Source organism: Cetorhinus maximus, chromosome 2 (genome assembly GCF_964194155.1).
Source record: "Cetorhinus maximus chromosome 2, sCetMax3.hap1.1, whole genome shotgun sequence".
Taxonomy (NCBI): domain Eukaryota; kingdom Metazoa; phylum Chordata; class Chondrichthyes; order Lamniformes; family Cetorhinidae; genus Cetorhinus; species Cetorhinus maximus.
The window spans coordinates 167,827,120-167,853,414 of NC_135880.1; the positions used below are offsets into that span (position 1 = coordinate 167,827,120).

Genomic DNA, 26,295 nt, shown 5'->3' on the forward strand with positions numbered 1-26,295 from the left:
TCAGACACCAGCTTCTTTTTTGAATGAGACACAGGTAAATAAGTTCTGTGTAGTAAAAGGGTTGCTTTTGCTTTTCAGCGCTGACCCTGGGAGGGTGGTTGCGCACCACATTTTGTCTTTAAGGATCTAACATGCTGTGTCACAGTTTAACAGAACTCTGAAATAAATGGAATTCCCTTTCAGGTATAGCAAAATTGAGCTGTTAAGAAAAATCTTTCTGAAAAAATGTCTTCAAGAGACATTGCCACACTCGAAGCCTTACAAGGGGCAGGCCGAGGTGATCAAGAGCCAGTGTTGCCTGGAACTGTCAGGATACCATTGACCATTTCTGAGGATCCTGCAAACCCACCTGGGCAATGACTGTCGACAAGAAACAGAATTTTCAGTTCCTGATGCATTGTACCACACCCCCCACCTCCCAAAACCTCTGCCCCCCTCCCCACCACCTGCCATTAAAGCCGCAATGGTGTGGAATGGAAAATTCTGCCTAATTTTTCCAGACACCTCTTCAAACCTCCACCTGAACAACAAACATTCACACTCACTCTCACCCTATTGTCATCTCACACCCTTCCCTCACAGCCATCCATCTTAAATGCTCTCATTCCATTCTCTCCGCTCGTTTCACTTCTCACACTCATAAACCTCTGTTTTCTCTTATTGCAGGAGAAGAGAGTGCACAACTCCAGGGAGAGGCAGAAAACCAGGGGTGGACCTGTAGCTACCATCATCGCATTGAAGGAGGGGACCCTGAAAATCGGGAAGGTGGCGCATAAAATCGGCATTGGTGATGGAGAGATGGAGTTGGTCTAGAAACCTGGTGACAGCATTAGATAATAGACTGCCACTTGGTTACTCATTAACAGTTACTCATGTTGAATTGATGCCACCACTATCTAAGCTTTAATGATATGCACTATGCTGTGTTTGTACTCTTTCTCAATGTCAGCACTAAAGTATGTCTTTTATCTGCCATAGGTTCTTTATGGGTGATGGAGGAGCTGATGAGGGACCAGGCTTAAGATTCCTCAGAGGAGGGTGAGCTGAGGATGCACCATCACATGACTCATACGCACCCTTGACCAGCACAGATACATACACCTCCAAAACCCAGAGGATGTCCGCCACAGGCATCACATGTATCAGAGCAGGGGAATGAGCATCTTGCATCACATAGAAGTATTAGGAAGTTGACTGGAATGACTTAACTCTTGCTCAAGGGAATTCACTTTGGTGTGCCTGATAATGTTATGCCGATGTTTATTTCAATGAATGAAACACTTAATTTGAACTCCTTATTCTTCTGGCCTTTAATTTGTTGCAACCCCCATTGCCCCTGGATAATATAAATGGTATGATCAGCTTTGTGAATAATAAGGTTGGATTTTTGACTGTAGAATGAATTGTTGCTGAGGTGGGGTGTCACAGTGTTTCTGATGGCACTGTCAGATACCCTCATGCACACAGGTTAGCTGAAGCAAGCCTGTATCACACCATCATAGGCTTTTCTGGCAGCCATGTGAGTGGCTGCAGAAACTGAAGTATCATCCTGAATGGTCCAGGGTATGTTTAACGTAGACTGCTGGAAACGAGGCCTCTATAGGAACCTTCAAACATTTATTAGCTGTATACAACTATGTACAGGGATAGATAAGCACAAAACTCCTTCCAGAACCCCTCTCTCTGAGCTCTGGCCACATGTGATGAGGTATATTAGCTTTAGCATAATAGTTATTAACGTTTTATATTACAGAAACCATGGCAACATCTGGTTCCTCATCCACTTCTTCCTGCTCCCCCTCAGATGCTGATAGCTCTGCACCTTCCTCTTGCTGCAGTTCCATTCCCCTTGGCAGCGTGAGATTGTGAAGGGCACAGCAGACCAGAACAATTCTGGAGACCCTTGATGCGGTATACTGAAGGGGCCTCCGGACCTGAAGTGCATCTTGAGAAATCCAATGGCTTATTCTATTATCACCCTTGTGGTGCTGTGGCATCTGCTGTATCTCTCCTTTGGTTCACTGGTTGGCTTCCTTACAGTCGGCATCAGGCAGATCATCGGGGGGTTGCCCTTGTCTCCCAGAGCCAGCCACTGAGGCTGTGTGGAGAATTGAAAACCTGTGGGCGATGTGACTGCACAAAATGAATGAATCTTGTCAGCTCCCTGGATATCCAGTGCAGACATGCAAGATCACTTCCACATGGTCACAATCCATCTGAATTTTGAGGGAGTGGAATCCCTTGTGATTGATGAAGATTCCCCACTGATCTGAGAGCTTTGATTGTCACAAATGTGCAATCGATGACTCCCTTCACCTGTGTGATTCCATCCATTACAGCCAAGCCAACTGACCTTTGATTGGCTCATCAGTGGCAAAGTTAACATGAACAGCGGCCTTGGAAAACGAGGTATCTGTGACCTGGAGATTCGCTTATGGGCAGCAGATTGAGAGAGGCTGGAGTTGTCATCAGCAAATAGTCGGTCTCAGCTCCCATTGCGGCACAGGCAGTATCCAATGTCTGAGTGCTGCAGTGGCAACTCAGACTTAGGTCATGAAATCTCAGCTTGTTGCCATGCAGGCTCAGACTGCTGCCACCATGGCTGAGGCTACTGTCTTAAACTTGTTTGGTGTCTCACCAAGTGGCCTGGAGGCTTGTATGGTTAAACATAAACAATTTATTGGTAACCCACAACTATATATATATATCCAAGATATTGCCATGCCCATATGCAGTCTCCATGCTGGCTCCCTCCAGACTCTACTACACACAGTCAGCCATCATGTGACTCTACATCATAACGTGGGCAATACTATTCTCCAGTCCCGCATTAACCCTTGTTCACCCAAAAACCCTTATACTACACCTTCCCCCAAGTCCTTACCTAAACATGCTTATGATACAATCTTTACTTTATTTGCTCTCCCTTCTCTCTCTCTCAAGTCTCTGACTTTATAAATACAGATGGCCTGGAGGCTTGACAATTCTTCCAGATCTCGTTCTGTCACATTTGGAGGAAAAGTCGTCTCAGTTGCTTTGGATTGACTTTGTCGGTTTGGTGTTGAAATAATAACCACTCTATTTCCGATACTTGGTCATCTCCATCTGATCTGCTTTTTGTGCTCCTTCGAGTTGTGTTTCTCTTTATTGACACCCTGTCTGCTTTGTGTGGACACCCTGGGTTTGTCCCATTCTTTCTGAAGGGAATGTTCATGTCTTTCATTACTAGAGGGGACTTGGATTTTCTTTTTCCGTGGGGTCCACCATGTTCTTCCTGGATGTTGATGTTTCAAAAATGGAATGTTCATTTCCACTTCTTGCTTGAGTTCAACCAAATATTTGTTTAGTCTCCTATTTTCAATTCTTTTTTCAAGCTTATGAATCTTTTCATTCAGCTCAGCAACTACTCTGGTGAGTTCAGTTGTCTTTGCTTCAAAGTTACCGGCAAAATCCTTATACAATCCTTATACATGCTTAACAACTTCACCTGAGTATTCAATTCCTTTCAGTCTTTCTACCATGGTCTGCTTCTTAGGGCAGAATCGTCCCATAAGTGCGGTAGTGGATGGGGAAAAGAATGTTTTACTCGCCGGCCGCAATGGTAGCTTTTCACACTGTATCATCCTCTTCCTGCCTCATTAATTATGCAGCCACAGGAAACATGCCATCTTGCCCCGCCATAACCACAATGTTTCCTCGCTCCAGGTGCCATATCTAAGCTGCAGCTGCCCACACAGTTCTCAATGCTTGCAGCCCAGAACTGCTCCAGTAAAGACGTGGCCCTGAAAGCCAAAAGGAGTTCAATGACCCATCACTGGAATGCCTTTTGGAGGCCAGCCACCCCCACTCTGGCCACAGGAGGTCTAGCAATCTCACCACTCCGGCTTGGGAGGCAGTGACAGTGGTGGTCAGTGACAACATTGCACAGAAAAGGTTGGTCATCTAGTGCAGAAAGAGAATGAGTGATCTCATCTGTGCTGCCAGGGTAAGGAAACCATCTCATCACTCTAAACTCACACACTCACAAGGCCTTCACACATTCACTGGCATCTCACTCACTGGCAGCTCAAGGGACATCACCACTGACTCTCTCACACATGCCTTCATATCTCCATCTGGCTTCATCTCCTCTGGAGACTGCCTCCTCAGCCCTCACCATCTTGAGGCCACGTGCACAGATCAACATGTGCCTCCACACATGTGCCTCCTGGGATAACCCCCTTTCCCAATTTAGCCCTTGCCCTGCACAGCCTCTTCCCTTGCCTAAGGCCACTTCTCCCCCTTTCCCAGGCTAGCCCTAGCCCGGCAGCCATTGAAAAGCCACCCCTGCCTTACCTGCTCGTGAGTGCCCCCAAAAAGTGATGCGGTGCTGCCTGTGAAGCCTGGCGCTGATGACCTCGAGTGCTGCTTGAAGGCAAATAAACCTCAAAGTTTCAAGCAAAGTGCAGCTTGCCAGGTGCACATCGTTTATGTATAGTTGTGAAACTTGTCGGCGTGCAATCACGCCAATGTGCCCAGATGATCCAGCGTGGAGGATGGCTTTGGCAAGCAGAACGTTTAATGATATGCAAATGTATAACAATGAAGTTCCCTATGTCCGGTGGGAAGGCAGCCTACCATTGACGGGTTTGTAAGTTTGTGAGTGTGTGAGTTGAGAGTGATGAGAAGAGTGAGTTACCCTAGAAGGGATCATTCATCCTTTTTTGGCACTGGGTGGTTGTCCTCTTTTGTAGGGCATTGGCGCTGACCACTGCTGCCCCAACCCCCATGCTGGTATTGGTGATGTTGCTGCCCCTCTTGTGGGGATGGAGGACATCACAGTAGGCCTCCACTATAACCAAAAGGCGCTTGAGGGATGTGTCATTAAACAAAGCGCCTGTAGTCTTCTTTGCAGCAATCCTTGCCTGGAAGCACTAAAAGGTATTCGCTCAGCTGCACTTTAAATATGGTGCTGGTGTGGCAGGCGAATGAAAGCCTGCCTGCTATTGATGCTGCGTGTTTCCAGGGAATGCATTATTAATGAGGCGGGATTTGGATGATACGGCGTGAAAAGCCGCTATTTTGGCTGGCGGATAAAACATCCGTTTCCACGCCCGCTACCACGCTTAGTGCAAATCTGTGATGATTCTGCCCTTAGAATTTTCCTTTTCTGTTTTTAAAATCTGGATTTGTTTTTCCACACTGCCAATCACGTCTCTCGTACTCTTCAGATTGGATCGAAGTTCAAGAATTTCACTGCTCTTTTCACGATGAAGTTCCAACATTTCATCAAACTCATCTTCCATATGTGAAACAAAAACAGAATTACCTGGAAAAACTCAGCAGGTCTGGCAGCATCGGCGGAGAAGAAAAGAGTTGACGTTTCGAGTCCTCATGACCCTTCAGCAGAACTGAGTAAAGTTAGGAGAGGGGTGAAATATAAGCTGGTTTAAGGTGTGGAGGGGGGGGTGGGGGGGAGAAGTTGGGGGTGGGGTGATGGTTGTAGGGACAAGCAAGCAGTGATAGGAGCAGATAATCAAAAGATGTCACAGACAAAAGGGTCAAAGAGGTGTTGAAGGTGGTGATATTATCTAAGAAAATGTGCTAATTAAGAATGGATGGCAGGACACTCAAGGTACAGCTCTAGTGGGGGTGGGGTGGAAAGACTGACAGGATATTACAGTTATAGATATAAAAATAATGGAAATAGGGGGGAAAAGAAAAATCTATATAAATTTTTGGAAAAAAACAAAAGGGAGAGGGAAGAAACGGGAAGGGGGTGGGGATGGGGGAGGGAGTTTAAGATCTAAAGTTGTTGAATTCAATATTCAGCCCGGAAGGCTGTAAAGTGCCTAGTCGGAAGATGAGGTGCTGTTCCTCCAGTTTGCGTTGGGCTTCACTGGAACAATGCAGCAAGCCAAGGACAGACATATGGGCAAGAGAGCAGGGTGGAGTGTTAAAATGGCAAGCGACAGGGAGGTTTGGGTCTTTCTTGCGGACAGACCGCAGGTATTCTGCAAAGTGGTTGCCCAGTTTGCGTTTGGTCTCTCCAATGTAGAGGAGACCGCATTGGGAGCAACGAATGCAGTAGACTAAGTTAGGGGAAATGCAAGTGAAATGCTGCTTCACTTGAAAGGAGTGTTTGGGCCTTTGGACGGTGAGGAGAGAGGAAGTGGAGGGGCAGGTGTTGCATCTTCTGCGTCGGCATGGGGAGGTGCCATAGGTGGGGGTGAAATCAGAAGCCAGGCTTTCAATGTCCAGAACTGATTGTACACATGCTGGCAATGTGTATTTGGGTTGCTGGCATCAGCCAGGTGTAGAGCGAAAAACACTTGCCACTTCAAAACCACCCTTTGGTTTAACATGGTGGTTAAAAGGTTGCTGGAAAAATGGTCTGGCATAGGATGTATACATCACAGCTGCTGCCCAGGAGAGTGAACATTCACCCGCATGATGTCTTGGCAATAGTCACACACCAAATGCACACTGAGTGAGTGACAACTTGTTTGGTTTATATACTCCTTACCATTCAGATGTGGTACCTGCAAAGCTACATGTGTGCAGTCGATGGCAACCTGGCAAAGTCAGTACATGCTTCTGCTACTTCCCCTATTCAGAAAGAAGACCAGGAAGTCCCCATTCTGAGCATACAAAGCCTCTGTCACTTCCCAAATGCACCAATGGGTGGTAAACTGTGAGATGCTCCCTCCTGCACCTACTCTACCCTGGAAGGATCTGGTGGCAAAGAAATTGAGACCTATGGTCAGCTTCACAGCCATTGCCAGTCCCATATTTGCCCTTTTCTGAAGTTTCTGGTCCAGTTCCTAGTATTGTAATATGAGTTTGGTTGTTGTAATTCATTGATGAGAGAGTCTTGTGTGTTTAAACATGAACCCTTTATTGGTGGTCTTTAACTATTTACAGAACCCAGATTACTGTCATTCTTGGTGCTGTCGGCATGCAGACAGGCTGTTTCTAAAGTGTTCTCTCTATATTGCTCTCTCAGAGTCTATTACCATGTGACTCTATATATCATACCATGGGCTATTCTCCAGTCCCACGTTAACCATTGCTGTGCTGGGAACCTTTACATGGCAATGGCATGCAGGCACACACCTGCATCCCAAAGTATCACAGAATCACAGTGCAGAAGAGGCCCTTCGGCCCATCGAGTCTGCACCAACACCCCCCTATCTTCTCCAAAGAAAACATTCTTCCCTTCTAGTGGAGTGCTTATATGCTATCCCTTCTCCCCACTCCACGTCTCTGACTTTATCAATTCAGATGGTCTTAAGGTTTGACAGTTTTTCCACATCTCGGTCTGTCACATTTGGAGGAATGGTAGTAGTACTCTGTGTTTCTGGTACTTGGTTATCTACATTTGATTCACTTTTAGCGCTCCTTTGAGTTGTGTTTCTCTTTATTAACAACCCATCTGCTCTTGTGGCTTTATCCCATTCCTTCTGCAGGGAATGTACACTCTGTTCATTGCTAGAGGGGACTCGAATTTTCTTTTTCTGCGGTGTCTGTCATGTTCTTGCTGGACCTATTCATTTCACAAATGGAACCTTCATGTCTACTTGTTTCACAATTTCAGACAAACATTTGTTTGCTGTTTTATTTTCAAAGCATCTTGACAGCTTCTGAATCTTTTCATTCATCTCAATGGTTTTCAGTAGGTCTGAGACATCCAGTGCTTTTTCTTCTTCTAGTTCCTTGCACTTCAGTGTAGAATTTATATTTTCTGATCCTACTTCTGTCTTTTCTTTCTCTGTCTGCAGTAGAACTTTGTCCTTGTCCTTGTTGGCCAGGTCTGCCTCCGCAAAGTGTTACCTTGTTGCAGTTCGATAATTGTGCTACTCATGGCTTCATTATCCGCTCACAGGTTGGAAAGTTCTATGGCTTTTCCTTTCAATGTTTCCTCTTTTCCATCCAGCTGCATCTTCAGCTCTTCAGTCTGTTTCTTTTAGCTTTTGGCTTCCTTCTGGAATATGGAACATTGCTAAGTCTGCTCTGCCAACGGGTTCTTCTGTTTGTTCATGGTGCCATTAAATTCATTCTCCTTCTCTTCAGAATGTTCCAGGGGAATAAACTTTGACATCAGGGATTCTTGTAGCCTGTGAAGTGTGACGCGAGTATAATAATTTTCAGAATATTTTTCTGCTTTTTTGTGAAGTAGGGTAAGTCTAGTTGTACCTGTCAGTATAATTTAATTATATTTGGAGTCAAATAAACTGCAAGCTTGAAATCATCAAAAGAAGCTAGGTGCTTGACATGCTAATAAGTAAACATGGATGCTGGCTTAGCATGTAAGGTGTGAAGGGAATTTGCATTGTTTGATAAATGAAGAGATTTGGATTTCAAAGGAATCTTAGTCTGTTTACAACTAGCCAGATAAGCAAGGCTAAGGAGTGTGTTTATTTTTCCCAGAGGCTACTGATAATATTGGCAACATGAAAGTTTTTATTTTATGAGGAAGATACAGTTTCAAAGATATACAGAACAATGGAATTTACATATTAAAAAGAGAGACACCTATATAAAGGAGAATGCAAGGCTATGTGGGAGAAGGCCATAAAGATCTAACAGGAGTGTGTGAAATAGCCTTAATGAAGTCTCCAGCCATTTGTGCATAAGCCTGCTATATAATCAAACTGAAGTTGGGGAAAAGCCATTTGGAATTTCACTGTAAAGTGGGTATTGTGTTAACTTGCTGGTTCTATTTTAAATCTAAAATCTATATTGGACTGTTGCCTCAAAGGGGGTGTAACTGGGGGTCAGTTAATTAGGAATTCTAGGAGTTATTATAGTTGTAAGTAATTGTATTCTTATATATGTGTTTGACATCTTTTATTTTGTTAATAAATATTCTAATTTAATTTTTAGAATCTCTAAAGGTCTTGGTGGACTTATTACTTCTGAATTCAGTGCACACATCTCATAATAAATATAAATTTCAAACCCATTGTGTTAGCGCAACCAAGTTTCCCTTGTGGACTTGGTCCACTTGGTGCACATCATCTGCCATGCCATAACAGAAACTACAGCAAGTTTTCCTTTTCTTTGAGAAGCTCGCATGCTTCATATTGAGTTGTCCTGTAATATAGCAGTGTTTCCTCGTGTTTCTTCTGCTGTGCCTCCACTCTGAAATTTAAGACATGCTTCAATTCTTCATGTTGCTGAATGGATGTGCATTCAATTTACATTTGATCTTGAAGGACAATCAATTGTTCTTTCAACTATTTATTTTCTTGTTGACCTTTTGCCAACTCACTCTGGGCTTCAGTGCATTGTTTTGTTGCTGCTGATAATCCAATGCAGGTTTTTCTGAAGTAATATTCAATACACTTTTTAGCTTCTTATGTTTGTCCATGGCTATATATTGATTTTTCAAGAAGTCCTTTGGGGTCGAAACATCTTTGCATGCCTTGTCTGCCTGCTGTTTCGCTTGGTCATACACCTGGTTAGTTTTTCCCAACTCATGCTTTGATTTGCCAACCGTGGAGTTGAGGGTTTTTATATCCTCCTGATACCTTTGCGTCATCACTGAAATTTATTTGTTCAGCTCTCAAACAGCTTGGTTCATCGAAAACTTCAGTTTATACTGTGTTTTTAGAGGTATATGCACAGCTTGAATCTTGTGCTTCAAGTCTTCCAGTTCAGCTCTGATGTGAATATTTTCTTGTAGAACAGCTTCATTTACTTTTTACATATTTTGCTTCTTTTGAGTGACCTCAGAAAGCTTTTCTTCATTCACAGCCATCTGCTCACACTGCAATGCCATCTGCCTCCCTCACTTTGGGGTCGAGTGGCTCTGTTGCTCTGGGGCCTTTCGTTGTCCTTCCTCTGGAGTCTGTTGCTGCCCTTCCTCTGGGGGCTTTTGTTACCCCTCTCTCTGGGGTCTCTTGTTGGCCTCAGCACTTTATTGGGAGTTGCCCTCTTTCTGGGCTCTCTTGTTGCCCTTCGTGCTTTATTGGCAGTTGCCCTCTCACTGGGTTTCTTGTTGCCCTTGGCTCTTTATTGGGAGTATGCAAGACCATCTTCTGAGGTCCGTGTTCTGTACAAATTGGAGTTTAAAATATCTGCCAAAGCTATTTAATATCTCACCAAATGTTGATGAGTATGGATCTATACATTGGCTATGGAGTACTTCACCAGCAAATAAACCAAAGATGAATAAAAACTTATCAACTTGCACTTCTTCTGATTCCTTATTTAATTTTGTGCTTCTCCTGTACAGTTAAACTTGTCTTCTCCAAAACTCCCACTCTTGGGTCTGGTTTATCCCTTTCCATAGCAGAAATATGCCTGGCTCTTCTAATTTGCTGTCCATGGATGTTTCTTTATTCTTGCATTTACCGCTTTAAATTTTGTTACTGCTTTAAGACTCTGTGTAGTAACCATTTTTTTTCACTCATGCTGTCTCTGCTGCTTACCAGTTTTGTCTCTGTGTTTTTCCCGTTCTTTTCCAATTTTGGCGGGCTCTCCAGTGATGTTGGGACCGTTTTTTTAAAAAACTTCAAAGTTAGGAGCACTTCTTTTCTCTGAGATTCTTTCCTTTTTCTTTTACCTCTGCAGACCTTGTTTGTGAACTTCAGGGGCTGTCTGCAGCCATTAGCTCTGTCTCTGTGTTTTTCCCACACTTTTTCAGGATACCCTGATTGTGGGCCTTTCTTTAAACTGCAGCAATTAGTGAGCCAGATGGGTTTTTCACACAATCGATGATTAGCTGTCACAGTCACCATTACTGAGACTAATTTATATTCCATGTATTAATTAAATTTAAATTTCACCAGCTGCTGTGGTGGAATTTGAACCCATGCCCCCAGGCCATTACCTTGGGCTTCTAGATTACTAGCCCAGTGACATTACCACTATGACACCTTGTAGGAATATGTCTAGCCTGTACCATAAGAATCTCTTCCTTAAATGTTTTCCATTACCTTATTTGTGTAGTAAATTTATCCAGCCAGTTCCCTTCCCATGTCAGTGAAATATATATTATTTCTATTCAAGTAGGTTTGTCACTCAGTTATATTAAAGCTTTATTATCTTATTTTTGCATCGCTGATTGCTAGATAACTGACTGACTTTCATTCCTTGGAACAGCAACATTACAACAGTGACTGCACTTTTGTTCTTCGCTCATGGGATGTAGGCATTACTGGCAAGGCCCAGCATTTATTGCCCACCTCTGTTTGTTCTTGAGGAGGTGGTGATGGGATTTGAAAGGAGAGGGGCTACAGAATTCAATGGTACAGAGGGATCTGGGTGTCCTGGTACATGAATCTCAAAACATTGGTAAGCAGGTGCAGCAAATAATTAGGAAGGTCAAATTGAATGTTGACAAGTGATGCTGCAGCTATACAGTACCTTAGGCTACATCTGTAGTCCTGTGTACATTTTTGGTCTTCTTACTGAAGAATGGATATAGTTGCATTAGAAGCAGTTCAGAGAATGTTCATTTGACTAATTCCTGGAAAAAAAGGCTGATCTTAAGAGGAAAGCTTGAACAGGTTGGGCTTATACCCATTGGAGTTTAGAAGAATGAGATGTGATCTTATTGTAACATATAAGATTCTGAGTGGACTTGCCAGAGCGGCTGTTGGGAGGATGTTTCCCCTTGTGGGGGAGTCCAGAACTAGGGGACACAATTTAAACATTAGGGGTCTCCCATTTAAGATGGAGATATGGAGAAAAAAAAAATCTCTCAGAGGGTCATTAGTCTGTGGAATTCTCTCCCCCAGAGAGCAGTGGAGGCTGGATCATTGAATATATTCAAGGCTGAGTTAAATAGACTTTTAATCAACAAGGGAGTCAAGGGTTATTGGGGGGCAGACAGAAAACTGGAGTTGAGCCCACAAGCAGATCAGCCATAATCTTATCGAATGGCGGAGCAGGCTCAAGGGGCCAAACGGCTTATTCCTGTTTTTAATTCTTGTGTTCCTGTGATGAGCCACATTCTTGAATGGCTGCAGACTGTGTGGTGTAGGTACACACACAGGGATGTCAGGGAAGAAGTTTGAGGATTTTGACCAGTGACAGAAAGGCAATGCCGATATAGTTCCAAGTCAGGATGGTGTGTGGCTTGGAGGGGAACTTGGTGGTGTTCCCATGTGTCTGTTGCACTTGTTTTCTCTGGGTGATAGAGGTCAGGGGTTTAGAAGGTGTTGTCAAAGGAGCCTCGGCTCTTCACCACCTTCTTAAGAGCAGTTAGGGATGGGCAATTATTATTGGCCTTTCCAGCAATGCCCACATTCCATGATAAGAAAAAAAATTGTTGCCAAATGTGCACCTATGCTATGCTTTGTTCTTCATTCAGGTTAGAATTGCATCTGAAAGGAAAGCATGTGGGGGCAAAGAGGGGGACAAGTGTATTGGCCTGTCCTAAGATTGTACTTACTTGAGAGAGCGTTCCTTCATTTGAAACTGGTGTTGAAGGCAGAGAATTTCTGATGCTTCTGGCAGCAGTCACCGAGGAGTGAAGTCTCACGCTGTCAGAAGCAGTGAGAAACAAACTGTGCGTTGTGTATGCAGAATGATCAGAAAGAAATTGCCACAAGAAATCTTTTCCCACATAGCTGCTGAAGCTCTGCAAACACTTCACAATCTCCTCACTTGCGAATGCCTCAGAAAAGGGATGCATGATTTTCAGTCTAACTTACCATGAATGTTTTGTGAGTAGATAAACAGGAGTGGCGGTGCCTGAGACCCTCGATATAATATATGTAAATGATATTACTCAAGTCTCAGTGAGCAGATATCAGGAAGGAGCAAAAAGTGCAAGGGAATTTGGGATCAAGTGGAGTAAGGGGGTGGTGGGTGGTGAGGGAAATAAGTTCCACCCTTTTTGCTGCTAAAATAATACTGAATGTAACATGGAAATTCCAGTTATACTGATAAATTCATTAGGGTCTTACCGTTTATGTATTTTTAAAAATAAATTTTATTCAAACCCGTCCTCCATCTCGGCTCCCTATCCAGTTGTCCATATTAAACCTCTAATAGAATATCAGTTTTTTCATCACAATAACCAAATGGGTATATCTTTTAAAACCATCTCAGTGCAGCATTGCAATCCTTAATTAATACAAATCACCTTTGTCCTTCCTTCCTTTCCTACCCCAGCCTTACTGACCCTTCCAGCCCTGTTTTAGCTGAAGCTGCACCTCCATTAATTATTGTTTATCAGACCTTTCCATAGCAAATTATGTTTCCAGCACACCAATTTTATTCAAAATGTTTTGTCCATTTATGCACATACATCTCATGCCAGACTCTGTCTCTTTGGCAATAGTTTTCCTAAATCCCTCCTCTTTCTGATCTATTCTTTATTATTTTCCCATATTTCTCTTTAATCTTTCCTATGGCCTTTGCTCCTTTTGCTTTCATTTTTGCTCCCCTCATCATCTTTCTGTCCCCTACATGATAGGTTTTACTCCTCCAATTAGCTTTAGGTTCTCTATAAGCAAGAACATTGGTGGCATCTCTGCTGAGGTGAAGCCCATTTGTCCTGTATAGGCCCTCCCTAGCCTCAATGCCTGAGGGAGCTGAACCTTTTCCTCTGAATCAATGGGTAAAATTTTAAACTTATAAGCCCTGGACAAACAGGGGGACCTCTCGTTTGCTGGGAACCTGTAGGGATCTATCATGGGTAGAACTTTCCCCCCCGTTTGGGGGGTTATATGGGGGCGGGCACGGACCTGATCGGCACCCCCGATCAGGTCTGCACCGCCATTTTATGTGGGCAGGCCAATTAAGGTCCAATTAAGGCGCAAGGCCGCCTGGAAGCGCTGTGCGCTCCCTAAGTGGGGGAGGGGATTCCCTGAGTCGGGACTGCGCTCTTTCGAGTATGCACGCGAAAGAGTGCAGAAATCTCCCTGAGGCACAGAAGAGCCTCAGGGAGATTAGTTTAAGTATTAACAGTTCAATAAAGTGTTGAAAAATTTTTTATGACATGTCCCCTCATGTGAAACTGCCATAGGAGCTGGGACACGTGCATTAATTTCAATGAAAAATTTAAAATCATTCATGAAACCTCATCCTGTCCGTGGAAAATGCGAAGGCCCCCTGGGCTCTTTGCTTGCCCGCCAACCTTAAGGTTTGACGGGCAGCTCTGTTAATTATTTTAACTGTTAGTTAAATGGCCTTCACAGGCCTTTGACAGTTCAGTGGGTGCGCAGCCGACTCTGCTGCGCACCTGCCGAACTGAAAATCTAAATGACGTGCGGTGACGTCAGGACATACGCCCGATGGCACCCCGAGTTATTTTGTGCCTTGGCAAGTGGGCCCCATCCCCACTCGCCGAGCCAAAGATTCTGCCCCATGAGTTTTGCTGTGCCTCTTAAATTGAGCCATAGCATTAGCAACCTGCTTCCTGGTTTACTGACCAATCAGAGAGGTTGGGAAGGATAACATGCCAAATCTGTCAAAGGAAGGAACTCGAACATGAGTCAGAGAGGTTAAACTGGCCATTGGTTCCTGTGGCTGCAGCTGTTGTGTAAATAATTAAAATATCTGCTATTTTAAACATCCATTTTTAGGCTAGCAGCAAAGAAATACAGTGAGTGAAGTGCAAAACAGGTCAATTGATTCCCAAGAAATTAGCAATCACCTGTCAAGTAGGGAAAACACACTCTCAGAGGAAGTGCCATGGACACCAGACTCTCACCTGGACTGCAGCTCTTCAGGCTCACTGTTCAAAGCCTTCCCAGCCTGTCAGTTTCATTGAAGAATAACTCCCTGCTGTGTACTCACCTGGTTGACCCTGGCAAGTTGCTGACAGCTTGAGAAGTAGGTGCACGGGCTGTTAAAATCAGATGGTTGGTTGAAACAGCAGTTGATGATCAATTTAAATATGTTAATCTCTTACCCAGCAGCTCCAAGGGGCTTGCCTGTAAACCTGCCTGGGTGAAACACTGACATAGGCAGGATGATGTCAGGATCCCGACCTGACGTCACTTTTAAGGGCTTTAACTTCCCACATGCAGCCAAGCCTGACTCCCTTGGAGGTCCCACCAATCTATCCAACCATGTATTGGTCTCCCTTGTCTCATTATTCCTACAGTGACGAGCAGCTTGCACTGGGGAGTAGTGTTCATAATATCCAAGAAGTCCTGTTCTTTAATGTCTCTCCTAACTCCTAATTTGCAGGGCCTTGATACTAATGCTTCTTTTGTCTAACATGAACAATGTTTTCTGGTTGTACTTCCTCTCTAAAATCTTTTGCCCTCGCTCGATTATATCTCTTGGTGCAGGTTAGAGTATGGGTAACACAGTTTTCGATGTGTTTAACTTTACTGAGCGGTTGGCATTGTTAAGGGTTTTCTGTACTATCGAGAGTGCAAGAGACAAATTGCAGTCCAATTTGAAGACCATATCCCAGGGGACTGCAGGTGGAAAACAGACAAGTCAAGATAGACGCTGGATCCAGGCCAGCATGGCATCAGGTGACCTGCAGGCTGATTTGACAAGGAAAAGAATGAGTTCGGGAGTGGGCATAGAGTGGGGGTGTGAGGGGTAGGGAGCCGGAGTGCAGTTGTGATCACAGGGGGAGATGTTTGTGTTGGCGGTGGCCCATATTATTCCACTCATGCTCCCTGAAAAGTAATTTAAGCCTTTCAAGGAAGGGCCATGTCTGCTGTTCGTTCCGGTTTAACTGCAGTGTGTCTATAGTGGATGGTCCACCTCTTAGGCAGCTCAAATTGTATCCAATGTACATCTTAGCAACCCGATTTCTAAATTAGTTAATATAGCGCCTAAATCAACTGGGCTCCTGCCTAGTTCAGGCAGGTGCTTTGGCCACCAAAGGGTTGGCCTTGGGAAATTTAATGGTGGAATGGGAAGAGGAGCTGTGTCTACCACTTCCATCTTAACTCAGCTTTGTACTGAACAGAGGGAGTTAAAATCTAATCCTGTAGGCTTTCTGTGAAGACTGATATTCTGAAGTGGTTATCAATAATTTAAAATAAAATTGCTATTCGCTCCTTCACAAAAAGCAACCATCTGTTGCATTTCTGTCATAATGCTTTTGCTATTTTTGCACACCTTGACTACCATTTCTACAGAGAGGGTGAATCATTTTGACACACTCACTGGTACTGTACTGCCATCTACTGTCTCTTGGTAATTTGAGATCATTCTCACCGTTGAGATCATTGCAACTGTTAACAGTTAAATATGCTTCGTACTGCTCATGCATTATATTAGGATGATGGAATGCATAATCAGGGCAAAATTATGGAAACAATTGTGATCATGCTGCATGGTGCGGGTGTCAATAGAGTTCTTCTATTTAATAGATATATACATATCAAACCAATCATGATTCATTTAACCAAACCTTTCAGCGATGAAGCAGCATTGTTTTCCCACTTGCAATGTTAAATCATGTTCTTGTATCAAATGCACAATGTTTTAAAAGCAGAGAAACAAAATGGAATCGAAGAACACCTGTTCAGTTGTACCTTTCAATAAAGTAATCCCGTTTATATGGCCGTGGAAGTATTAGACAATCATCATATGCCACCTGCAAGAGAAAGGCTCCTCTTTGTAATGATGTGCAGCAAAATTATAAATCCCTTTATAAGAAATGTGTTAAGGATTTTAACGTGGAAAACCAGCCCTCCGCAATAGAGAATAATCTGTGCCTGGACATGAGACAGCACCTTCCTTGGTGGTTGTTAATGAAATCAAAAAGAACCCCTGCACTTAATAGCTGTCATGTACAGGGCAGCTCCACTGAGGTAGTTCTTTGTCCCACTGCAATTCACTGAATCACAGAATTTGTATGGCGCAGAAGGAGGCCATTTTGGCCCATCGCGTCTGCACCGGCTCTCCAAATGAGCAACTCACCTAGTTCCATTCTCCTGCCTTCTCACAATAACCCTGCACATTCTTCCCTTTCAGGTAACACTCTGATTGCCTTTTGAATGCTTCAATTGTGCCTGCCTCCATAACGCTCTCAGACAGAGCATTCCAGACCCTAACCACTCGCTGCATGAATAATTTCCCTGCTTTGACTCAAGGATCGCTGTATAATTGCAGCTGATCTGATGTCAGCCTGTTATTATGATTGAGAATCACCTCAGACTGGTCTGAGTTCAAAGTAATGTAATAAATTTAAAATTTGATCCAGCACTCACATCAGTCTAAAAATAGGCAGATGCGTCACACTAGTAATGTGACATAAAATGTAATCAGTCTGTTGTTTTGGATCAGTGGGGGTGCTTTTAACTTTGGTGGTTAATATAAGATAGGCAATATCGAATTAACCTAACAGATAGGAAAATTGGGTTGGGTGTTTAATGGGTGGTTAATTCCATATTGCCCTTTATACACCTCCACCCAAAGGTTAATTACCCCTAATGGTAAAGCAGATGAGAAAAGGTGCCCCTCATATTTTGTGTTATAGCACTATGTTTGATTTTTTTTTTATCCCTGTTTTAAACCATTTCCCCTGACTCCTCAAAGCCTGTCCACCAACTACAAGACACAAGTCAGGAGTGTGATGACTGCAGCTCCAGCAACACTCAAAGAAGTTCGACTCAGACAAGAGGGATCAGCCAAGCTGATAATGCAATTTCCCATAAGTAGACTTGCACTTCCCAAGAACCAGCTCCATTATGTATGAGGTAAAAGGGTTAGTGTGCCACAGGCTAACAATTCGATTTCCCTGATACATTTCTAAAATTTTGTACAAAAAGTATATATTATTTCAGCCTGGGGGATATGAAGTAGATCTTGCATGTTTTTTTGGAATCACTAATTATTAGATAACTCCAGAAATACATTTGCCATCACAATGTATTCCTTATATTTATGTCATATCCTGGAACCATCAGTCACCGGTAACTCCTGAGACAAAGATACTTCAGTCCTATAAGGATAAACAACAGTCCTTTAATAGCGATAGCTCCACCAGATTTCCTGTCAACAGCGACAACTTGTATTTACCATAATAAAACTCCCCAAGGCAGGAGCTTTATGAAGCAAAATGTGATATCAGGCAACGTAAGATGGTATTATGGCAGATGGTCAAACATTTTGTTAAAGAGATAGGTTCTAAAGACCATCTTAAAGGAGGAGAGAGGGGTGGGGAGTTAGCAAGGTTCAGGGAGGGGACTACAGAACTTAGGGCCTAGGCAGCTGAAGGAGTGACCACCAGTGGTGGAGTGATTAAAATTGGGAATGCTCGAAAGGCAAGATTAGAGGAGTGCAGATATCTTGGAGAGTTGTGGAGCTGGAGGAGATTCTAGAAATAAGGAGGGGCCAGGTTATAGACAGACTGGATAACAAGGAAGAGAATTTTTAAATCGAGGCGTTGCTTAACCCATATAGTTCAGATAATGGGCGAACAGGATTTGGGTGCGAGTAAATGCATGGGGAGCAAGGTTTTAAATAACCTTAAGTTTATGGAGATTAAAGCATGGGAGGAAGGCCAGAGTGCATTAGAATAAAAATAGAAAGTTCTGGAAAAACTCAGCAGGTTTGGTAGCATCTGTGAAGAGAGAAACAGAGTTAATGTTTTGAGTCCAATATGACTCTTCTTCAGAAGTGCATTAGAATAGTCAACTTTACATGGCCTTCTTACCAATCATACTGCTAGCAACACATTCTTCATGACAGAACACTGACCAAATTAAGGAACAGGAACTAACCTTGCCAAATTTGCAAACCTAGCCTTTACAAAGGCAGTTGTAAATTGATTTTGTTCACATCAAAACTTCCAGGATCAGGTCCTCTCATTGCATCCTAAAGGAATGTTTTTAAACTCAGGCTTCAGTTACACTTCCTTCAGTGTTATGAGGTCTCCTTGACGCCACGCTTGGTCGAATGCTGCCTTAATGTCAAAGGCAGTCAGTCCCCCCTCACCTCTGGGACAGGGTTTTCCCGTCGTCAAGCGGTGGGGGGGGTGGTGGCGAGGCCCGCTCTCCGACGCATAAAATGATGCGTGGTGACGTCAGGCGGAACTCCCGACATCACCACACCCTATTTAAATTTTCCGGTAAGCAGGGGCGCAGCAAAATCAGCTGTATGCCTGCCGACCTGTAACTGGCCTATTGAGGCCATTGACAGATCAATTAAAGTAATTAATGGACCTGCCCGTCCAACCTTAAGGTTGGTGGGCAGGCCAGGAGCCCCGGTGAGAATTAGGAAAAGCATGAAACCTCATCCATGGGCGGGATGAGGTTTCATGTCGGTTTTAAAAAATTTTATTAAAGTTTTTGTAAAAATTATGGACATGTCCCAACTCATGTGACATTGTCACATGAGGGGATATGTCAGGAATTTATTTTTTTCTATTTTTAATCTTTGTCACAGAACAGCCGATCTCCCTGAGGCAGCACTTAACCTCAGGGAGATGAGTGCGCTATTTTGTGCGCATGCACGAAAGAGCGCACTCTCGATTTTGGGATTTCCCCCCTGCCTGCACAGGGAGCACATAGCGCTTCCGTGTGGACGTCACGCTGGGCGAGGCTTAATTGGCTCGCCCATGTAAAATGGCGCTGCGCCCGCCCTTCAACTTCGACCCTGGCGGGGGGAAAATCCTGCCCCTGGAGTTTGGCTCTTGTGTCTGTTTAAATTAAGGCTGTAATGAGATCTGGAGCTGAGTAGTCCTGGCAGAACTCAAACTGAGCATCGGTGACCAGGTTTTTGCTGAGCAAGTGCTGCTTAATAGCGCTGTCGATCACACCTTCCATCACTTTGCTGGTAACTGACAGCAGGCTGATGGGACAATAATTGGTCAGCTTGGGTTTGTCCTGCTTTTTGTGGACAGGGCAATTTTCCACAATGTCGGACTGTACTGAAACAACTTGGCTGGGGGATATCTAATTCAGGATTACAAGTCGTCAGCACTAAAAACAGGGTTTGTTGTTAAGGCCCATAGACTTTGCCACGTTCAGCATGCTCAGCTGTTTCTTGACATTTCATGGAGTGAATTGAATTGGATGAAGATTGGCACCTGTCACTGTGGGAACTTCAGAAAGAGGCAGAAATGAATCATCCGCTTTGCATTTTGGGCTGAAGAAGGTTGCAAAAACCTCAGGCTTGTCTTTTGCATTGACATACTGGGCTCTACCATCATTGAGAATGAGGATGCTTTTGGAGCTTGCTCCTGCAGTTAGTTGTTTGATTGTCCACCACTATTCACAATTGGGCATGGCAGGACTGCAAAGATTTGACCTGATTCGTTGTTTGTGGCATTGCTTTGCTCTACCTATAACATAGTGTTTCTGTTGTTTAGCATTTATGCCGTCTGCTATAGCTTCACCTAGTTAGTACCTGATTTCTAGATATGCCTGGCGCTGCTCCTGGCATGCACTCCTGCATTCCCCATTGAATCAGTGTTGCCCCTCAGCCTCCAGCTTGATGGTAATGATAGAGTGAGGGATATGCCAGGCCATGAGTTTACAGATTGTGGTGGAGTACAATTCCTCTGCTGCTGACTTACAAGGTCTGGGCCTTTGTCATATCCCATGCCTAGGCTGATGTTGGGTAGCCCATCCTGTTTTACCCTTATTTTACTTTTCTGCAGCTGTTTTATACAACTGAATGGTTTACTAGGTCATTTCAGAGGGCAATTAAGAGTCAATTACATTAATGTGGGTCTGAACTGTGTAAGCCAGAGAGGACACGGACAGTACATGACAAATACATGAATAGGCTGGGAATAGAGGGATATGGGCCCCGGAAGTGCAAAATGTTTTAGTTGACGGGCAATATGATTGGCGCAGGCTTGGAGGGCCAAAGGGCCTGTTCCTGTATGTACTTTTCTTTGTTCTATGTTCTTAGTAGATTAATGAAGGACATTAGTGAACCAGACGGATTTTTACAACATCCAGTAGTTTCATGGTCACCATGGCTGACATTTATTTATTTTATTTAATTTCCCAGAGTTACCGTGGTGGAATTTGAATTTATGGGCAGAAATTTATGCCTCGCTGGCTGGCACACGCCCAACCTGAATGGTCATGAAATAGTGAGAGATGAGGTCGGGCAAGCGTCCTGACGTCATCCCGCACGTGAGCAATCTTCAGGTCGGCGGGCGCGCCCCGCTGTCGGAAGCGCGCCCATCAACAATTAAGTCCATTAAGGAGACAGTTGATAACAATTTCTCATGACCTGACCACTTTTATGGTTGGCAGACGGGCCAATTGGCCAGGCAGCCTTTAAATTTTTACTCAAACCTCGATCAAGGGCAGGAGGAGGGGAAATAAAATAAAAAGAGCTATCTGGGGACTGTTTTTTTTTTGAGGTACGCTTTCAGACGCTTGATTTTGCTGCATGGATGTATTTTGCAGCATTTTTGTTGTTTAGTTTATTCCGTGGGGGGTCTGCAGCTCCCTGGGGCAGCTGGGGAGATCTCCACAGCTTTGGGTTTGGAAGTCACCCCATGAGGAAGACTTCATGAAAGTTAAACAACTCTTGCACTCTTCAAACTTGTTAGTGCACTACGATCTGACAAAGGAACTGGTACTAACCTGCGATGCATCCCCCCCATGACGGGGGAGCGTTACTATCGCAGAAGATGGCCAATGGTTCAGAAAGACCGAAAGGCTACGCGTCCAGGACCCTTTCCGTGGCTGAAAAAGGATATTCACAAATCGAGAAAGGAGGATTATTGATTATTTTTGGAGTTTAAAAAATCCATCAATATGTACGTGGCCGACACTTTATGTTATTGTCTGACCACAAATTGCTCTTGGGTCTATTCTGTCAAGAAAATGCTATCCCTCCCATAGCTTCTGCACAAATTCAAATATGGGCCCTAATTTTAGCCACATATGAATACACTTTTGTGCACAGGCCAGGAGTGCGTATAACCAATGCTGATGCCCTAAGACACCTTCCTTTGCAGGAGAGCAATGAACAAGCCCCAATTCCCCAAGAGATCGTATTAGCATCAAACACGTAAAGATGGCACCATATCATCTGTCACCTAACGGATTAGCTCAGGGAGCAGTACAGACTTTTAAAGCTGTGATGAAAACATTAACAGGAGGATCATGAGAGACAAAATTGTCACATTTCCTGTTTCACTATAACAACCCCCCACACCACTACAGATTCAACACCTTCAGAGCTACTTATGAAGCGACGCCTTCGAATGAGATCAAGCCTGATACTTCCCAATTTGGAGTGGAAGCTAGAGAAATGTCAAGGAATCAAAAAGCGATTCATGATTTACATAGTTGTGAGCCAGAATTTACTGGTGGTGAAGCAGAATATCTATGAAACTTTGGTGGTGGATCGAGTTGGTTAACTAGTGTTTCTGCGACTGGATGTAGAAGTGAAGGGCCAGATCACCTGCAAACACGTGGATCATTTGAGAAGAAGGGAGATAACCCAACCAAATCATGTTTCACCTGTAACCATTGTAGAACCTGTGGTCCCTGTTGACATTGTTCAACCAAGGATAGACACACCAGATGTTTCTGTCGGGGTAGATAACACTGAACTGCCTGTGTCTAAAGAGGTACCTGATGTTGCTGCAATTCCAGATAATGTGGATCTTTTAAGAGATTCGAAAGTCGTGGAGCTACAGCGTTCCACCCCGATAAGGCAACCACCTGAGAGACTGCATTTATAATTCTATGACCCGTATATATATCTGTAATGTTGTGAAGGTAGATGTTCTTGTAAATATAATCTGTACAAAAAATTTAGAGGGTGAGGAATGTAGTCATTGCAGCTTTAATGAATGTAGTGACTGCAGCTTTAAGGCTTATTGTGTTGTATAGTATCACATGACAGTGAGACCGAATCAGCTCAAAGCATGGGAAACCTGAGAGTGGGAAGCTCTTCTTCGAGTTGTTTAGCTTGATGAAAGCATGTAACTGCTGCTGTAGTCGGTAAATAAAGTTCGATGTTTCTAATGAGAAACCTGTCTGGAAAATCAAGTCCATAACAGTATGACTATTATGACCTTTTACCGAATATGCCAAAACTTGTTGTTTTCCAGCCTCACTGTGTTGATTTGAAAATTGCAAGGAACAAAAGCATGCTGAGGGGAATCATTTTAAGAAGCAATCTGAACTGATTGTTTTCTGTAAAAAAAAATCAGCCCATGGTAAAACATGAATTTTCCAATCTGTTCTCAGATAATTTTAGAAGTGATAAAAATGTTCATAATCAATTTTTAGAAAATAGTTATCTAAATGTGTTTAATCTAAAAAGAATATCAGATATTTAAACAATCCCCTTCGTAATGGATAACAGCCACAACTTGGGAAATATTTCATCACAAAAACATAATATTCTATTGAAAGCTTGCTTGGATCAAAAATCATTACAAGTTGCAATTGTGCTGTTCATGCCAAGCAAAATGATAACATGTGCCATTGTATTAATGGCATTTGTATTGTCTGCTAGCCAATCACGTAAGTCGCTTGCAGGCGTTGATGGATTAAATGGATTGTTTCTTTTCAAAAACTTCTATTAACATTGTATTCATTCAATTAGCAGCATTTTTCTAAAAACCTCTAAAATGTTGTTGATAATCAAATGACCTCTTTTATTGATAGTAAGTTATGTGTGTTTATGATTGTCCATACAAATCTGTTGTATAGAAATCCATAAATGTGCCTGTCTTTTTTCTCATTATTATTGGCATTTGAGGTTCTTAAGATATGGCGCTTTTGAATAAATTTAGAAAGTGGCTCTTTGTGTTATTAAGATTGCTGATCCCTAATCAATAGGGAGATCTTGTGCAAACATCTTTCCAAGTTATTTCAGTGGAAGCACCTTTAACAAGCCCACATCCCTGCTTGCAACAGTGTAATCTCTGACTCACTATGAGCTTCTCGAGAGGTGATCCGCAAGCACATATGGATAGGATTGAATAAAAGTCCATCACAAATAAAAGCAGAACATGCTAGAAATACTCAATGGCCAGAATTTTCGGGTCGGTGAGCGGGAGCAGGGCCCACTTGCCGACGCATAAAATGACGGGTGCTGACATCAGGTGTGCGTCCTGACGTCACCACGCGTCATTCAGATTTTCAGTTCGGCAGTTGCGCAGCCAAGTCAGCTGCGCACCTGCCGAACTGTCAAAGGCCTATTAAGGCCATTTAAATATCAATTAAAGCACTTAATGGAGCTGCCAGTCCAACCTTAAGGTTGGCAGGCAGATTCAGAGCCCAGCCGGCCTTTGCATTTATCATGGACCCTCATCCATGGGTGGGATGAGGTTTCATGAAGGTTTTTAAAGTTTTATGAAAATTTTTAATAAAATTCTTGACTCGTCCCAGCTCATGTGACACTTTCACATGAGGGGACATGTCTTAATTTTTTTTTCTTTATTAAAATTTTCATAACTTCAACTAATCTCCCTGAGGCAGCTCTTTGCCTCAGGGAGATTTCTGCACTCAGCGCTTCCGGGACTGTGTCACGCTGGGCGGGCCTTAATTGGCCCACCCACATAAAATGGCACACCAACCCACGCCCACCCCCGCACAATGCCCCCGACGGGGAGAAAATTCTCCCCAATATGTCAGGCAGTCACTTTGGAGAGAGAAACAGAGTTAACAGTCGAAATTTAACCCAAATGACGGAAGGGTCTTACCCACAGGCTGGAGAGGCGGCCAGAGGCCCAAGTCACCTCCTTTGAGGCAGGCTCAAGTTATTAAGTGCCAATCAGACACTTAATTGACCAGTGGCGGACCCTCCCCAGGATCAAGGATCCCAGGGGTGGAAATCCTGCCCTGGAGAGGTGCCAACCAATCACAGGCTGGCAACTCCCCACTGGAGGCTGCGCCACCAGAGTGGTGGAAGTTGCCATCAATGCACCCACCAGATCCCAGAATTAGCAAGGGACCCAGGCCACAGGTTGGTGAAGGCGGGATGATGATCATGAGGAGGGAGGTCACTGACTGCAGTGGAGGGAGGGGGCTGGAAGAAATGGGTGTGTTCTTAGTGGAACCGGCGACTCCCCCCCACCACCCCCCACATTTCCAAAGCTGGGACCCTTTGAACAAGGGCAGGCACCCGTGTGGTCAGCCACCACTCCCCCCTCGAACCTCCCCACCCGACCCCCTCGCTAGTCGAATACCAGCAGTGGCAGGATCAGGCCCTTAAGCGCACCCTTGTAAAATCTAATCCTAGAGGAAACTCAAAACTAGCATGTTTAAGAAAGTGCAATTGAGGAATTTTCAATTTTTAATGTACATAGTGTGGTACCAGAAAACACAATCAATCAGCAAATTGCAGAGTCGGCCTCACTGGGGATACATTTTTTAAAAATGCTCAAAAGTAGCACTAGAACACCAGAAAATTGACTTAGTTTCCTTACATACTGAAAATTCTGTGCTTAATATCCCTACTTAAAACCAATGTAATTGCAGGAATTTCACACTGATGTATGAGTCATTGAAATGAAATGAGACCAATTTGGTGGAAGAGATTGGGTATAAAATAGCAAGGAATCTGGTTGCCGTGCAATTCAATGCATAACTCACTTGTGTCAACGTTTCCTTGATCTTTTATGCTGGATGCTTGCTTTAAACCCCAATTTCACCTGTCTCTGGTCAAAGATGCACAGGAAATTCCTCCCCATATATATAATATATATATATGTATTGCCATTACAGAATGTGATAAAATATTTGAAAGAATTGAAAAACATTCAAAGCGCGTTTTCACTCGGGTATTTTGATTCATAGCAAAGCATTTTGCCAAAGTTAACGGCAGCAAATTCTTAATCCTTGAGGGGAGCCTGATGCCAGCAGCAATTCTATGGCTTTTCATTTTCGAGGAAGTATGTCAGACACATTGCTTAACTGTGATGAGTTCTGCTAGGTAAAACATTCCAATTTATATATGTGGAATATATGTGTGTTTGTGGAGGGGGCAGGCTGGTATAAAACCTGAGCGCTACATCAGACAGCAGCTTGAATATAAGATTTTTTTTAAAAGAAAAGAAATCCCAGTTCTGATGTCAGAAAGCAGTACATGAAATAAAAAATATATAAAATAAGGAAGGTAAGAACAAAGCCAGTATGAACAAAATTGAATTTATGTAGCACCTCTTACAACCACAGGACCTCTCAAAGCTGTAATACACCTCTATCCTCTGAACAAGCAATGTTCGTTCTCTTATCTGTTTTCTCAGAAGTAAATGAAGTTCTATGTAAGATCTCTTTTATGAGGTGAATGAAATGACACTTTTATATTGAGAATGTGAGGTAGGTCCAGGGGTCAAGACTGACTGTGAAGTGAAATGGTGGACTGAGAAAGTTCAAAGAGCCAAAGTTTTGAGCCCCTGTGAAACAATAGGGCACCAGCTTGATAAATACAGCTGAAAATGGCCTTATC

At 43.5% G+C, this 26,295-nt stretch overlaps 1 protein-coding gene across 1 annotated transcript in view; it reads right to left on the reverse strand.

Annotated features, from left to right (window-relative positions):
* Positions 1-26,295, reverse strand: part of chrna8 (cholinergic receptor, nicotinic, alpha 8) — a 412,535-nt gene that overhangs the window by 356,275 nt on the left and 29,965 nt on the right. The window lies entirely within an intron of this gene.